Genomic DNA, 17,799 nt, shown 5'->3' with positions numbered 1-17,799 from the left:
CTAATGTTAAGGCAGTGTTTGTAACAATGGCAGCTGGTGGTCTTTATTTTTTACATATGATTGATTATTATTGGATGACACAAATACAGGGCCCATTCTATTCTATTCATGCTCTTGTCTTATTTACTTTTATTGAAATTAATGGTCAAAAATCTGCACCAGAGACTGTAGGCCTATTAAACCATGTCCAAAAAGTACTAGGCAAGACTTAACTGGTCCTAAATAAATATGGACAGCGTGGATTTCGTGGAATTCAACAGTCCTTTTTAGTTCCCAAAATATAGTTTCAATGCTACTCCAGAGTGCTTGCCCGTCAGCCAAAAGAGCAGCCATCCATGGAATACGTGGTCCTGAGGAAAGTTGGAAAACACGCATGAACGCGCACATAAGTTGGGTAACTGGGATCAAACGCTGCTGCGTAACATCCACACCTGACGTCACTGTGCTGTGGAGACGGGGCGAGCATCAGCTGATTTGTTCATTTATCTTAAACATTTGTGCTCTTTGACAAAACATGTCTCCAGCAACACTTAGGTGTTTACTGTCAGTAGTCAAGACCATAGAATTTGCACAAGAAAGACCCAACTACTTAATTGATTACTTTACTTAATTAACGTTAAGAAAAACCATATATGTTTCCCATCTTATGCTTTTGATAAGGCTAACAACAATAAATGTTAGTGGTTATCTCTATTTAACTCTGTGCTGATTGATTTTTTTCTTATTGGTGACATTAAAATCCAGACTTTCTGAGAACAAACGCAAATGAAATCAGATCTTCTCCTCTCAGAAAACCGAACACCCAAAGACCCCATGAACGCAGCCTTACAATCCCAATACGTCCTCAAACCAATCATTGCCATTGCTATTATTATTAACTGACAAATGATCCACCAAGACATAACCTTCATGTTGGATGTCTGGTGCAAATGGCCATGGAGACTTCCTCTTGGCCGTCGTGAGCCTCAGGTTTTACAGTGTAAGGTGTGGGCGGGCGTGAGGAGGCGATACTGGCTCCTGTCGGTGGTCCGTGTACAGGGGCCATGTTGGATGTAATTTACACCCAGCCCACCTCAGGGAGCCCGGAGAGGCAGAGGACCTATTACCTGCCTGCACAAAACACTCCTCATGTGGTCCAGAGTGTCAGCTTTCATAGAGAATTAGATCCATCGATATTACTGCCCCCCCGGCCAAGCCCTCCTTTTGTCCAACGGAACTGTCACAACCAAAAGGGTAAACAGAAACAAAATCATAAAAACCAAAAACCTCTTGACACTGTTGCACTTTGGACATTGTAGCAAATGAAATGCTCCTGAGATCAAAATGTATTGTTTAGTTGCAATACAAATGGATGTGAAATACATTGACCATGATCCTTTGCTGTTATAGAAGTAATAGTAGTTAGTTAGTGAGTTAGTTTGTATTTTTAGCAGATGGAGAATTAGTAATGGAGGCATTAAAGGTTGTCGTGTCCATATTGGTTCTGATAGAAATAATGCTTGGCAAGTAGATGGTCTAATAACACTAATAAGCTGTGTTAGTTGTAGTAGTTTTAGTAGTATAGGCTAGTAGTAATAGTAGTGGTAGCAGTAAGTACAAGAAATATTTTCTTGGGTGTCAATAAATCCTTTCAGTGTTTGAGTACGCCTGCATTCTTAAAAGCTGGTACTGTTCCATACATTTGCTCTATTGTATTTTCAATGGGAGGGTTAGCATTAGCTTTCAAACATCATAAACTATGACAAACCAGGGCTGTTTTAGCAACAAACAACCACTCGACCACATGCGCGTAACACCAGAGCTGCGTTAGAAAACATTAGCAAATGTAAGCAGTTTTGTGTCGACTGTTAACGTTTGCAATTAGCGCCAAAATTAGCTTGTATGCCAACAGCCGCGTAATAAACAGGTATTGGTCAGTTAGATATTCATTCTTTAATCTTACTTGTTTCTAAACTGTGACTAAACTAAAAACTTAAATACAATGGACAAAATGAGTCTATTTTTCAGAATGTAATATGCTCTAATTTTATTCTAATTATTTTTCCCTGATGCAACTCCCATATTGTCTACTTCTATTTTACTTGCCTTATGTTCTACCTGGTCCAGCTCGTTTTTTTTTTTTTTTTCTTTTCTATTGTTGTTGTTGTTGTTGTTGTCTATTTTCTAATAAAACTTAAAATAGCAAAAAAAGAATGCACCAAAGCAGTAGCAATTGTTGTAGTAGCCGTGTTGTAATTGCAGTGATAGCAGTGAAATGTACTCAAAAGGAGCTGTACATTTGCATAGCTCTTCCACCCCATGAATGAGAAATGAAACAAGAAGAGTTCTGTTATCATGAGCCACGGTCAGAGCCACGTTCAGAGCCACGTTCAGAGCCACGTTCAGAGCCACGGTCAGAGCCACGGTCAGAGCCACGTTCAGAGCCACGGTCAGAGCCACGGTCAGAGCCACGTTCAGAGCCACGGTCAGAGCCACGTTCAGAGCCACGGTCAGAGCCACGGTCAGAGCCACGTTCAGAGCCACGGTCAGAGCCACGTTCAGAGCCACGGTCAGAGCCACGGTCAGAGCCACGTTCAGAGCCACGGTCAGAGCCACGTTCAGAGTCACGGTCAGAGCCAAGGTCAGAGCCACGTTCAGAGCCACGTTCAGAGCCACGTTCAAAGCCACGTTCAGAGCCACGTTCAGAGCCACGTTCAAAGCCACGTTCAGAGCCACGTTCAGAGCCACGGTCAGAGCCACGTTCAGAGCCACGTTCAAAGCCACGTTCAGAGCCACGTTCAGAGCCACGTTCAGAGCCACGGTCAGAGCCACGTTCAGAGCCACGGTCAGAGCCACGTTCAGAGCCACGTTCAGAGCCACGTTCAGAGCCACGTTCAAAGCCACGGTCAGAGCCACGGTCAGAGCCACGTTCAGAGCCACGGTCAGAGCCACGGTCAGAGCCACGTTCAGAGCCACGGTCAGAGCCACGTTCAGAGCCACGGTCAGAGCCACGGTCAGAGCCACGTTCAGAGCCACGGTCAGAGCCACGTTCAGAGCCACGGTCAGAGCCAAGGTCAGAGCCACGTTCAGAGCCACGTTCAGAGCCACGTTCAAAGCCACGTTCAGAGCCACGTTCAGAGCCACGGTCAGAGCCACGGTCAGAGCCACGTTCAGAGCCACGGTCAGAGCCAGGTTCAGAGCCACGGTCAGAGCCACGTTCAGAGCCACGGTCAGAGCCACGTTCAGAGCCACGTTCAGAGCCACGTTCAAAGCCACGGTCAGAGCCACGGTCAGAGCCACGTTCAGAGCCACGGTCAGAGCCAAGGTCAGAGCCACGTTCAGAGCCACGGTCAGAGCCACGTTCAGAGCCACTTTCAGAGCCACGGTCAGAGCCACGTTCAGAGCCACGGTCAGAGCCACGTTCAGAGCCACGGTCAGAGCCACGGTCAGAGCCACGGTCAGAGCCACGTTCAGAGCCACGGTCAGAGCCACGGTCAGAGCCACGTTCAGAGCCACGGTCAGAGCCAAGGTCAGAGCCACGTTCAGAGCCACGTTCAGAGCCACGTTCAAAGCCACGTTCAGAGCCACGTTCAGAGCCACGTTCAAAGCCACGTTCAGAGCCACGGTCAGAGCCACGTTCAGAGCCACGTTCAAAGCCACGTTCAGAGCCACGTTCAGAGCCACGTTCAGAGCCACGGTCAGAGCCACGTTCAAAGCCACGTTCAGAGCCACGTTCAGAGCCACGTTCAAAGCCACGTTCAGAGCCACGTTCAGAGCCACGTTCAGAGCCACGGTCAGAGCCACGGTCAGAGCCACGTTCAGAGCCACGTTCAAAGCCACGTTCAGAGCCACGTTCAGAGCCACGTTCAGAGCCACGGTCAGAGCCACGTTCAAAGCCACGTTCAGAGCCACGTTCAGAGCCACGTTCAGAGCCACGTTCAAAGCCACGTTCAGAGCCACGTTCAGAGCCACGGTCAGAGCCACGTTCAGAGCCACGTTCAGAGCCACGGTCAGAGCCACAGTCAGAGCCACGTTCAGAGCCACGGTCAGAGCCACGTTCAGAGCCACGTTCAGAGCCACGTTCAGAGCCACGTTCAAAGCCACGTTCAGAGCCACGGTCAGAGCCACGTTCAGAGCCACGTTCAAAGCCACGGTCAGAGCCACGTTCAAAGCCACGTTCAGAGCCACGTTCAGAGCCACGTTCAGAGCCACGTTCAAAGCCACGTTCAGAGCCACGTTCAGAGCCACGGTCAGAGCCACGTTCAGAGCCACGTTCAAAGCCACGGTCAGAGCCAAGGTCAGAGCCACGTTCAGAGCCACGGTCAGAGCCAAGGTCAGAGCCACGGTCAGAGCCAAGGTCAGAGCCACGGTCAGAGCCACGTTCAGAGCCACGGTCAGAGCCAAGGTCAGAGCCAAGGTCAGAGCCACGGTCAGAGCCAAGGTCAGAGCCACGTTCAGAGCCACGGTCAGAGCCAAGGTCAGAGCCAAGGTCAGAGCCACGGTCAGAGCCAAGGTCAGAGCCACGGTCAGAGCCACGTTCAGAGCCACGGTCAGAGCCAAGGTCAGAGCCACGGTCAGAGCCAAGGTCAGAGCCACGGTCAGAGCCACGGTCAGAGCCACGGTCAGAGCCACGGTCAGAGCCACGGTCAGACATGTGTTGTGACGGGGCAGTCCTCAGGCTGTAGCACCAGTCTGCTCTTGTGTGGTGGTCCCATCCTATCCAGTCTCCATCCATCAAGAGGTACTTAAAGGTCATGTGACAGATTAGAGGTTAGACAACGTTTTACTAAAACAGAGTGAACATGATCATACTGTATTTCAGATTTGACTAAAACGTTTGCATATTTTTCCCCAGGTCGACAATTTTGATTAACGTTTATACTTTTACTTCCTGGTTGGACATGAGTATTTCACAATTAGATTATACCATAGTTATGATTTGACTGAACACACCTTTATTTCTGTAAGTGTTTAAACTGTCAAAAAAATGTGTCAGTTGAATGTCAATTGTTGCCCAATTTTTTAAAGAATGTCGCTTGATGTTAGTTTTCATCTTTTCTTCACAAACTGGAACTTGACTGTTCAAATCAAATCAAATCAATTTATTTTTGTAAGGCTATGTTGTAAAACTTTGATAAATATTTGCCACAGAATGAACCAAACAAAGTCATAATTAGAAAAACATAAGAACCGAATTTCGAATTCGAAACATATTTTTAGTGAATAAATAAGTTCAAATAATAAGAAATATACATGTGTATGTCTTTTTTGTTATAATTTGATGCAAGTGAGTAGGAGTATTTGCACGTTAATGCCCATACGGCATGTTTACAGCATGATACACATGCTGTAAACATGCCGGATTGCTAATTTCCCTTCTGCATTCGTGTGGTCTCCCATCTCTTTTTTGAGGGGGGATTTCCACAATATTGAAATACTTCAACAAAAGCATGACTGTCCTAAACTGAACTTTGAAGCTTACGTCACATCTGAATCCAGCATAAATGATGGCTTTATGTTGCTCTATTGACTGCGGACTAATTTATGATTTCATTTGAGCATTTTCATTTCAGTAAGAGCCTTATTTGCATGAGCCTGTGCGGTGATTCACGCCGCCGCTGCCAAATGGAATGACATTACCAAAGATCATACTGCACGGACTTTAAGGCGGACAGTGCATTTAGCTGTTCTAGAGCCAATCACTGCCCTATAGATGAAATGAGTTTCCAAATTGTGTAATATTTTTATAATAAATGTCATGTAGAGATAAAAATTGTGCTTAACTTTAATCATATATATATCTTTAGCATTTAGGCCACTATAGACAAAACTATGTAAAGCAGTTTATTTATTCCAAATGGACTGTGTACCATCCATTGTACCGAGTGCCAAGTACTATGTTGAGTCTTAAAGGTGGTATGGACGATTTTTTTCAGCAAATTTTTTATCATAATTCCTCGTGGCGTGGATAAATCATTTGTCCTGCCATGTATCAATCATAACACGCACCTACCGTTCACCTCCAGCCGCGTCAGGCTCGTCCCCACGTTTCCTCGTGCCTAAGCGCATGGATCTATCATAATATAGTTCCCTCAGTGTACGGGGCAAAATGAAGACGGAGAAAGACAGTTCGAGCTGACGCGAAGTGGACAGAAATCTACAGGAGACGAGAGATGCGATGCCCTCAGTTGCGCTAATAAACAAACGCACGTGTGTGTTGTATCAGTCCACACGGGGGAGTGACATGCGCACTTCCACCTGCGTTCTCAAATCGACGAAAAATCGTCCATACCGCCTTTAATAAAGTGGTTGAATTAAAACTATAAAATTACATCCAACGTTTAATTAAATTATACTTCTCAGAATAGTTTTAAGACACTTTATTACTGCTAGTAACTAATACAACCAAAAGACGGATTACGTCATATGGCGGCGCCCAGACACGCCTCTGGAATAAAGTGACTAGACACAAATGGCAGCGCATCATTTAAGCCGTTGGACCACTTTATACTTCTACCTGTCTTTGTGTCTGTATTTGGCACCATATACAGTATATAACAAAGTTGGCGTTTGCTCTTGTAGTTGTTGAACAGTGGGTGACAGAGCAGCTCTTCTACATTGAAATGAATGGATTGGTTCCCTCACAGAGGTCCATTAATAGCTGTTCCCTCAGATGCCAGCTGTATCTACTGAATATTTTATTTATCCTTCCAATTACATTAACTTCAAATTATAAATCTTATTTTACATCCTGCCAGTTAAGGAGTAGATTCCTCTAATACTTTTTTACTCACTACTAATTTCTTATCTTCTTTAAAGTTACAGTACTGTTACTTGAGTACATTTTTTGCCTGAATAGTTAATCCGATATTGGCAAGCATAAACGAACTGACAAATTAGACCATATTTTGTACCTCGCTCCCTGGAGCTCTGCCGCTAACACCACAGCTAGCTAACTCATGTCGCGCCTATATGTGCACCACACACGTTAGCAGCTAACCCACCCCGCGCTAGCAAGTGCCGAACCAAAACGGGTCCTGCAAAGTCTGCAGTCACTCCAAAGACAGGGACATCACAGCAATGTAAGTGGTTTGAATGAATACGTGGGTGAATGTGTGTAAACCCTTGGCCGGTCTTTGTATGTTTATGACCATTGTGCAGGATAAATAATGGTGTTGCAAAACTCTTCCTGTCGGCCAATGTCTTCTGAGACAAGATATCATCAAAAAATGTCAAATTGGTTGTTTTGAAGTTGTGTTTCGTAACGCCTCAGGGGAAGTCATTATGTGGAATTACAAAGAAGCTCTCTAAAAATATATATATATAAAAATACTGAAATGAAAAAGAATGATAAATGCTACCAAATTTGGAACTAAACTCAGAACTAAACCTGGGCTACACCATGACTAAACCAATTCAAACCAGGCCCAACCAATGTTTGATTTTTGTGTGTGTGTGAGAGGATTTGAGCTCATTTTAATACACTCTATTATTAGGTAAAACTTCAAATTAGTGTTGTTGTTGTTATTTTTTAAAATTATAAAAATCAATCAAAATTGTAATAAATCTGTTGAGTCAGAATCAGAAAAAGGTTTAATGCCATTCTCAGTGATCAGAACACAGAAACTATGAACTTTAATTACTCTCAGCACGTTTTAGACTTTAGAGATATTTTATTTACTCAAACGTAATCCATGGACATAACAAAATCCAATGCAGATGTAAGGAATTCATATTTTTGGTTGCAAAGCATTATTGTCCTTAGTGATCTTTAGATGTTAAATAATTTGCTTTATTTAACATCTAAAGATCACTAAGGACAATAATGTCCAGAGGGGCTGGACGCTCCACTTCTCTGGTGTTGCCCGCGGGGAGAGGCGGCGGGCTGGTGTGGGCTTGCTTATAGCCCCTCAGCTCAGCCGCCACGTGTTGGAGTTTACCCCGGTGAACGAGAGGGTCGCGTCCCTCCGCCTTCGGGTGGGGGACAGGTCTCTCACTGTTGTGGCGGCCTACAGGCCGAACAGCAGTGCAGAGTACCCGGCCTTCTTGGAGGGGTACTGGACAGTGCACCGACCGGGGACTCCGTTGTTCTACTGGGGGACTTCAACGCCCACGTGGGCAATGACAGTGACACCTGGAGAGGGGTGATCGGGAAGAACGGCTTCCCCGATCTGAACCCGAGCGGTGTTCAGTTATTGGACTTCTGTGCTAGCCACGGATTGTCCATAACGAACACCATGTTCAAGCACAAGGGTGTCCATCAGTGCACGTGGCACCAGGACACCCTAGGCCGGAGGTCAATGATCGACTTTGTTGTCGTGTCATCAGACCTCCGGCCGCGTGTCTTGGACACTCGGGTGAAGAGAGGGGCAGAGTTGTCAACCGATCACCACCTGGTGGTGAGTTGGATCCGCTGGCGGAGGAGGAAGCCGGACAGACTTGGCAGACCCAAGCGCATTGTGAGGGTCTGTTGGGAACGTCTAGTGGAGCCCTCTGTCAGTAGGGTATTCAACTCGCACCTCCGGGAGAGCTTCTCCCATGTCCCGGGGGAGGCTGGGGACATTGAGTCCGAGTGGACCATGTCCTCCGCCTCCATTGTTGATGCGGCTGCTCGGAGCTGTGGTCGCAAGGTCTCCGGTGCCTGTCGTGGCGGCAACCCCCGAACCCGGTGGTGGACACCGGAAGTAAGGGATGCCGTCAGACTGAAGAAGGAGGCCTATCAGGCCACTCTAGCTTGTAGGTCTCCGGAGGTCATCGACGGGTATCGGCAGGCCAAGCGAGCCGCGGCCCGTGCTGTCGCAGAGGAAAAAACCCGGGCCTGGGAGGAGTTCGGGGAGGCCATGGAGGAGGACTATCGGTCGGCACCAAAGAAATTCTGGCAAACCGTCCGGCGCCTCAGGAGGGGGAAGCAGTGTCTCACCAACACCGTTTACGGTGCGGGTGGAGACCTGCTGACCTCGACTGGGGATGTCGTCGGACGGTGGAAGGAATACTTTGAGGATCTCCTTAATCCCTCAGTCACGTCTTCCGAAGAGGAAGTAGAGACCGGGGACTCGGAGGCTGGCTCATCCATCACCCAAGCTGAAGTCACTGAGGTTGTTCGCAAACTCCTCGGTGGCATGGCTCCGGGGGTGGATGAGATTCGCCCTGAGTACCTAAAGTATCTGGATGTTGTAGGACTGCCTTGGTTGACACGTCTCTGCAACATCGCGTGGCGTTCGGGGACCGTGCCTCTGGACTGGCAGACCGGGGTGGTGGTCTCTCTGTTCAAGAAGGGGGACCGGAGGGTGTGTTCCAACTACAGAGGGATCACACTCCTCAGCCTCCCGGGTAAGGTCTATTCCAAGGTACTGGAGAGGAGAATCCGACCGATAGTCGAACCTCGGATTCAGGAGGAGCAGAGTGGTTTTCGTCCCGGTCGTGGAACACTGGACCAGCTCTATACCCTCCATCGGGTGCTCGAGGGTTCATGGGAGTTTGCCCAACCAGTCCACATGTGCTTTGTGGATCTGGAGAAGGCTTTCGACCGTGTCCCTCGGGGTGTCCTTTGGGGGGTGCTCCGGGAGTACGGGGTCCGGGGCCCTTTGCTCAGGGCTGTCCGGTCCCTGTATGACCGGAGCAGGAGCTGTGTTCGCATTGCCGGCAGTAAGTCAGACCTGTTCCCAGTGCATGTTGGACTCCGCCAGGGCTGCCCTGTGTCACCGGTTCTGTTCATAATTTTTATGGACAGAATTTCTAGGCGCAGTCAGGGGTCGGAGGGTGTCCGGTTTGGGGACCACAGGATCTCATCTCTGCTGTTTGCAGACGATGTTGTCCTGATGGCTCCATCAAACCCGGACCTGCAACATGCACTGGGACGGTTTGCAGCCGAGTGTGAAGCGGCTGGGATGAGAATCAGCACCTCTAAATCCGAGGCCATGGTTCTCGACCGGAAAAAGGTGGCTTGCCCTCTTCAGGTGGGTGGGGTGTCCTTGCCCCAAGTGGAGGAGTTCAAGTATCTCGGGGTCTTGTTCACGAGTGAGGGAAGGATGGAGCGTGAGATCGACAGGCGGATCGGTGCAGCGGCTGCAGTGATGCAGTCGCTGCATCGGACCGTTGTGGTAAAGAGGGAGCTGAGCCGAAAGGCAAAGCTCTCTATTTACCGGTCGGTCTACGTTCCTACCCTCACCTATGGTCATGAGCTTTGGGTAGTGACCGAAAGAACAAGATCGTGGATACAAGCGGTCGAAATGAGTTTCCTCCGCCGTGTGGCTGGGCGCTCCCTTAGAGATAAGGTGAGGAGCTCGGCCACACGGGGGGAGCTCGGAGTAGAGTCGCTGCTCCTCCACATCTTGAGGAGCCAGCTGAGGTGGCTCGGGCATCTGTTCCGGATGCCTCCTGGGCGCCTCCCTCGGGAGGTGTTTCAGGCATGTCCCACCGGGAAGAGGCCCCGGGGAAGACCCAGGACACGCTGGAGAGACTATGTCTCTCGGCTGGCCTGGGAACGCCTCGGGATCCCCCCGGAGGAGTTAAAGGAAGTGTCTGGGGAGAAGGAAGTCTGGGAGTCCCTGCTCAGACTGCTGCCCCCGCGACCCGGCCCCGGATAAAGCGGTAGAAGATGGATGGATGGATGGATAATTTGCTTTATCTGCCCCACCTCATGACTTCATAGTGAGTGAGCGAGCGTGCAGAAACCGAGACCTCGTATCAACTTCCTGCAGCCTTCACGCTCTACTGTAACTCAAGAATAGTGCCGTAAGACTGTCAATAATTGTCTCCTCCTCTGTATCGATGTCCATTAGACCTACACACACACGCACACACACACACACACACACACACACACAAATATAACCTGATCCCCTTAGCTTCCCACTGAGCCCGACGCAAGATTCCCAGCACTTAGCATTGATTATTAATGGAAGTTTTGAAAAGTGGGGGTTGGAGGTAGAATCTGATCTTTATGGTTCAGAGGCTTTTCGTTCCCAGAAGCTGCATGTGGAGCGGGGATGAAGTGTAATCATATGTAGCGCAACGTTTATGTAAGTGAAAGTCAGAGTTGTGATTGCTGACAGTGACACCTTTCCGCTAGAGGTGGGAGATGTATTAAAAATGTGTAATATTGCAAGTGTTGTTCTGGAGATGTGCTAAATTAGAAAAGTTTATTGCCTGTATGTTTGAAGCTATTGAAGAATCCTGCAGAAAGTAACAGAAACGTCTAGTGTAATCTCCAGAGTATAAAGTGATGTTTCTGCACTTTTGTGGTTCATTTTATGATCGATTGACGTTTTGTGCGATACATGAACCTCAAAAATCACATATTTAGCACTTTCCAGATGCATTGTAGTAGGGCTGACACTAATGATGGTTTTTATAGTCGACTACTCTGTGATTATTTTTTTGATTTTTTGAAATATATAATGGTAATCTGATTCTGTTGCTGTCTTTGTTACAAAAAGGTATTTTCGTTATGTTTTGGAGTCACGATAGTCGATTAACTGTTACAGCCTAGTGCCATAACGAGACTATACATATTATTTTGTTTTTTTAAAGTAGAATGAGCCGAGGAGAAAAGATATGATCCATTTAGCCAAAGTTTGATGTAGATGAAATATTCAAGTGAAAGAGCTTCATTGAGAGCCTAGTCAACAGCAAACAGGTCTGTAATTATGATTATTGTAGGTTTCCTATTTTGAAAACAGTTAAAGAAGTACAATGGCACTTTCATCTTTCTAATCCTGGAAGTTTGTTAAATCCCCGTCCATGTTTAAAAAAGGTGTAAGGCCATGCCAATAAAAGCTCTTCTGTCGTTCTGGTCCGTTTGATCTCAACCGTTTCCTGTTTCCTGTTGGAGCATATGAGCTTGATTAAAATTAGCACAGCATGTAAGTGCAGATATTTAATAAATACTTCAATAGACTTGTCTATCCCTTAAAGACAATAATAGCACAATAGCTTTCTGAAGTCTTTTTGGTAATAGCCCTATGTCTTTATCGTGGCTACAGTCGCTTTCCAATACAGTAGTAATCAGTCAGTCTGAGGCGTGCTAACCTGTGCTAACCTGTGCTAACATTAGAACAGTGGAGACAAACAGCATTCATCTTGGCAACAATCTAACTGTCTCTTTAAACTATTCTGGTTACTAAAATGCACATATTATGCAAAATGTACATTGTTGAGCTTGTATCCATGTTATAACATTGTTCTCTCATCAAAAACATACCTGGAGTTGTATTTTGCTTCATTCATTTGCTTGTTGACTCCTGTTCACAGTGTCTTTTCAGAAATGATTCCGTTTCAATTCTCCCGAGATTGTTATGTGGCAGATTTAAAACATCCTGGCTTGTTTTGATCCTGTTTTGTTTCGACTCCATCTTGGCTTTCCCTCCTAAAATGATCTCTTCTGTAAGGTCTTCCCCAGTCTCCCTTGCTTACAGCTTTAAAATTAGCATCCCCGTGTTCCCCCTGATCTGTTTGGACCGGTGTGAGCACGGGCGAAGTGCGATCACGCCATTAGCAAACGTCTCGAGTGTTAAATTGGATGAAAAACTTGGGCGGATTTGAATGATTTGGAGCAGTTACTCGAGGGAATGTCTGTGCTCCTCACGCCTCATCTGCACAAACGGGCATGTGGTGGGCGGGGTCAAAGAGAAGGGGCATAATTATGGCGGTGGGTGGAGTCAGATAGGGAGAGGGGCAGAGTCAGATTAAACTCGGCCCTTCTGTCACCTCCGGGTCCCGGTGGACAAGCGTTTGCGTCAGTAAGCTGCTCAGAGCCTGCCTCACTGCACACTGGGAAGACAAATAAAAAACAATCTTATGTGTGTGAAAGAAGAACATTTGTATTTCATTTAAAAAGAAATACAAATGCTCCAATGATACAGTCTTATTCTGCATTTTCTAACTTTACTATTAATAAACTCCTTATTACTTATTACTGCTTATTAGTATGATGTGTATATTTTATTACTTTTGTTTTGTTTTGTTTTTACTATTCTTATTCCTATTATATGTCTTATAATATTAATGTATTAAAAGTATACAACACGTTTAGAAAGACAGCTTTGCAATGACATAAGTGAAACAAAAAAAATCTGGGTAAAACGAGTTGAAATCACTATGTACCAGTCAGTTTCCTCTCGATGTAACTTGTGCCTGAGACGAGAGCTCAGCCGAGAAATCTGTGCATAATTGTGCCACAAATCGTGTTTCCATTGTGTATTATTCGTGTCATCGCCGGGGCAACATTTGCTGCAAGTGGATTATAAAAAAGAAAGCCCCCTCTTATCATTTTGCACGTCACCCGCTGTACATTGGGAAATGTTTTAACAAACCAGCGCCACTAGTAATATTGTGATGAGACGTTACCTTCGTTTTACAATTATGTCGTATTGGTTCAATCCACGTCGTAAACTTTGGCTTAGAGTTAGAGGGAGAAAGTTTTGTTTGCCAAAAAATGTACATCTACTCCAGGCAAGGCCACTTTATTAGTACAGCACAATTCATACACAAGGCAATTCAAAGTGCTTCACAAAAGGAAAAAATGCATTAAAATCACAAAGAAATTACAGAAATCACAAAACAGTTTAAGACATAAAAGTGAAGAGAGCAAATACAATCCTTTCAGTCATATTATTACAGCTAAACAAAACTGTTTTTAGCTTAGATTTGAACATGCACCAGCAGGAGGCCGGTCCATGTTTAGTCCTGACTCTGGCACCAGCAGGAGGCCGGTCCATGTTTAGTCCTGACTCTGGCACCAGCAGGAGGCCGGTCCATGTTTAGTCCTGACTCTGGCACCAGCAGGAGGCCGGACCATGTTTAGTCCTGACTCTGGCACCAGCAGGAGGCCGGTCCATGTTTAGTCCTGACTCTGGCACCAGCAGGAGGCCGGTCCATGTTTAGTCCTGACTCTGGCACCAGTAGGAGGCCGGTCCATGTTTAGTCCTGACTCTGGGCACCAGCAGGAGGCCGGTCCATGTTTAGTCCTGACTCTGGCACCAGCAGGAGGCCGGTCCATGTTTAGTCCTGACTCTGGGCACCAGCAGGAGGCCGGTCCATGTTTAGTCCTGACTCTGGCACCAGCAGGAGGCCGGTCCATGTTTAGTCCTGACTCTGGCACCAGCAGGAGGCCGGTCCATGTTTAGTCCTGACTCTGGCACCAGCAGGAGGCCGGTCCATGTTTAGTCCTGACTCTGGCACCAGCAGGAGGCCGGTCCATGTTTAGTCCTGACTCTGGCACCAGTAGGAGGCCGGTCCATGTTTAGTCCTGACTCTGGGCACCAGCAGGAGGCCGGTCCATGTTTAGTCCTGACTCTGGCACCAGCAGGAGGCCGGTCCATGTTTAGTCCTGACTCTGGCACCAGCAGGAGGCCGATCCCTGAGACCCTCAGAGTCCGAGATGGTTCATATGGCACTAACATATCCAAGATGTACTTGATGCTAGGCCATGGAGAGACTTGTACACAAGCAGAGCTGCTTTAAAGTCTCTTCTCTGAGCCACAGGAGCCAGTGCAGAGACCTGAGAACAGGACTAATGTGATGGTACTTCCTGGTTCTAGTCAGGACCCGAGCAGCAGCGTTCTGGATGTACTGCAGCTGTTTTACAGCTCGTTTGGAGAGGCCAGTGAGCAGCCGTTACAGTCTAATCTACTGGAGACAAACACATGGATAAATCTCTCCAAATCTGGTTTAGACACTATATTCAACTATATGTTTTTAGATGGTAAAAAGCTGCTGATGTTATAGATTGATTCATTACAAATACTTGTAGGCATCTGTATCGATGATAAACTCTCATTCAACAAACAAGAGCTAGCGAGTATAAGAGCTCACAAATAAATCTTCTTTAGAAATAAAACACGCTTTTTAATTGTAGAAAACAGTTCATCCAGGCGACATTTCTTTCAGTTCTAGATTATGGTGATAATATCACCATATATAAATGCATTCTACAGCAACAGTGTTAAAATCTCTCAGTTTATCTTTCAGCTCTGAGGTTCTGCTCTGAGGTTCTGCTCTCAGGTTCAGCTCTAAGGTTCTGCTCTGAGGTTCTGCTCTGAGGTTCTGCTCTGAGGTTCTGCTCTCAGGTTCAGCTCTCAGGTTCAGCTCTAAGGTTCTGCTCTGAGGTTCTGCTCTGAGGTTCTGCTCTGAGGGTCAGCTCTCAGGTTCAGCTCTCAGGTTCAGCTCTCAGGTTCAGCTCTCAGGTTCAGCTCTCAGGTTCAGCTCTAAGGTTCAGCTCTAAGGTTCTGCTCTGAGGGTCAGCTCTCAGGTTCAGCTCTAAGGTTCAGCTCTAAGGTTCAGCTCTAAGGTTCTGCTCTGAGGGTCAGCTCTCAGGTTCAGCTCTAAGGTTCAGCTCTGAGGTTCAGCTCTAAGGTTCTGCTCTGAGGTTCTGCTCTGAGGTTCTGCTCTCAGGTTCAGCTCTCAGGTTCAGCTCTCAGGTTCAGCTCTCAGGTTCAGCTCTCAGGTTCAGCTCTCAGGTTCAGCTCTAAGGTTCAGCTCTAAGGTTCTGCTCTGAGGGTCAGCTCTCAGGTTCAGCTCTGAGGTTCAGCTCTCAGGTTCAGCTCTAAGGTTCAGCTCTAAGGTTCTGCTCTGAGGGTCAGCTCTCAGGTTCAGCTCTAAGGTTCAGCTCTCAGGTTCTGCTCTAAGGTTCAGCTCTCAGGTTCAGCTCTCAGGTTCAGCTCTCAGGTTCAGCTCTAAGGTTCTGCTCTGAGGTTCTGCTCTCAGGTTCAGCTCTCAGGTTCAGCTCTCAGGTTCAGCTCTAAGGTTCAGCTCTAAGGTTCTGCTCTGAGGGTCAGCTCTCAGGTTCAGCTCTGAGGTTCAGCTCTCAGGTTCAGCTCTAAGGTTCAGCTCTAAGGTTCTGCTCTGAGGGTCAGCTCTCAGGTTCAGCTCTAAGGTTCAGCTCTCAGGTTCAGCTCTAAGGTTCAGCTCTCAGGTTCTGCTCTAAGGTTCAGCTCTCAGGTTCTGCTCTGAGGGTCAGCTCTCAGGTTCAGCTCTCAGGTTCAGCTCTAAGGTTCTGCTCTGAGGGTCAGCTCTCAGGTTCATTACAGGAGAGTGTTAAATTGTGAATTATATTCAACAATAGAATGTGATCATTGGACAAGAAGAGAACAGCACTTCCTTTTGTTTGTGTTTAAGGCTCTAGTTTGCATTTTGCCTGATTATTTATCAGGTTTATTGCACATTAATTTAAGTATTCACCGTTTGAGGTCTCTGGACATTTTTATCTTTCAATCCCATCGTATCAACACAGAGACAGTAAAAAAAGCTTTCAACTACTTGGAACAAAACACAGAGACTTTTTAAAGTAAATCATTTTATGCCTTTTAAGGATTTTAAAGAACTGGTCAAGGACTACCTGCTACTACCTTTTTTCAGTTACAGATGCAAAGTGAGTTAGCTGTGTGGGAAAGAAAGTGTGGTTTTACGGTCATTATTTGCATTATGGGATTTATAGCATTTTTAATGCCCTGAACTTTGTCGTTAAAGAATAATGCAAAGTCATTACACTTGGATGTGGAAATGAGTTCTAACGGCAGCTGAGCTGGAGGGTTTGTTAATCTGTTTACTGTGGCAAACAGGACACGCCAGTTGTTACTGCAGCTTCCAATTATTTCAGAAAAATATCTTTCCCTTGTTCTACATAAAATGAGGTTGTACATGTAAAACTTCTCTCTGGGAATCTCTTTTTGAACCCGGAGCTTTGACTTGCGCCATTTCCCTTCGGTCTGGCGACACTCCCTTTTCTGTGCCCTGACCAAATCATCATTACTCCACGGCGCCTTCTGCTTATTTTTAACCATTTTAGCCTTCATAGGGACGATGGGGTCCAGAACATTCAAAACACTAGATGTAACATAGAATCTAGTGTCAAACAGAGTTCAACAAGTCATTTACATGGAGGTTTTAAGGACAGAATCAAGCTCTTTAGCGTTTCTCACACAAATATTATCAACATGCACATTGAAACCACCTGTAATGACCAAACCATCAAAGTCTGTACATACAACTGAAAGCATCTCAGTAAAATCATCAATACAACTTTGCCAGTGCTGGGGAGGCTTGTATAATCTAATATCTAAGTTCATTTATAAAGTAGGATTTGCCGTGCTTAGTGAAGCAAAACACACAATGTCAAACTGTTGGGGCCTGATACATTTTTGGAGCATAATGTTGGATTTAAGACATTTTATTATGTGGTTATTAGCATGTATGCTAATTTGCACCACGGATCACTAACATTAATAATCTTCACAAAACTGCTACACAAAGCTAACTCTCCCACTGAATGTAAGGAATGGTCTGGAAGGTTTTATCATGTTGGTTTATTTATCTTACATTTAGTTCTTGAATTAGAACTTGACTTTTACACTTCCAGCGCTGCTAACTAAGTGGTTCCAAATGTCTTCATTTCTCCAAAGTTGTGGTCATCAGCTTTTTCTGGCTCTCAGGCTGTGGGCCACCCTGTCTCCCTTGGGTGCTCCTCATCTTTCCCTGACTCAGACCTACTTGGCAAAAAATCTCCACAGCTCCCGCCGCCTGAGGGAAAGTATTAATGACTGGCCTAATCCGATTAACATTAACAGTCCCACAGGGTAAAGCTGCTACTCACTGATAATTCATGTTGGCGCAGATATTTTGGCTTTTCACTTTGTTTTTCCCCATCGATTTGGGTAAACTGTTAAATCTCTGCATTGGAGAGTTCATATTGGGGGAGGACATTGATTTGAAGGCTTTTTCAGTTGTATAGGCTCCGATTGAGTGAGAGATTAGACATTTCGGTCATTAGACATGGTACAATGCCTTTAAATAAGCTTAAGTATAATTAGTAAACATTGAAAT

Source organism: Eucyclogobius newberryi, unplaced genomic scaffold, assembly GCF_026437365.1.
Source record: "Eucyclogobius newberryi isolate DKJ021-1_F unplaced genomic scaffold, fEucNew1.0.hap1 SCAF_238, whole genome shotgun sequence".
NCBI lineage: Eukaryota > Metazoa > Chordata > Actinopteri > Gobiiformes > Gobiidae > Eucyclogobius > Eucyclogobius newberryi.
Note: the sequence above shows the minus strand (reverse complement) of the source record.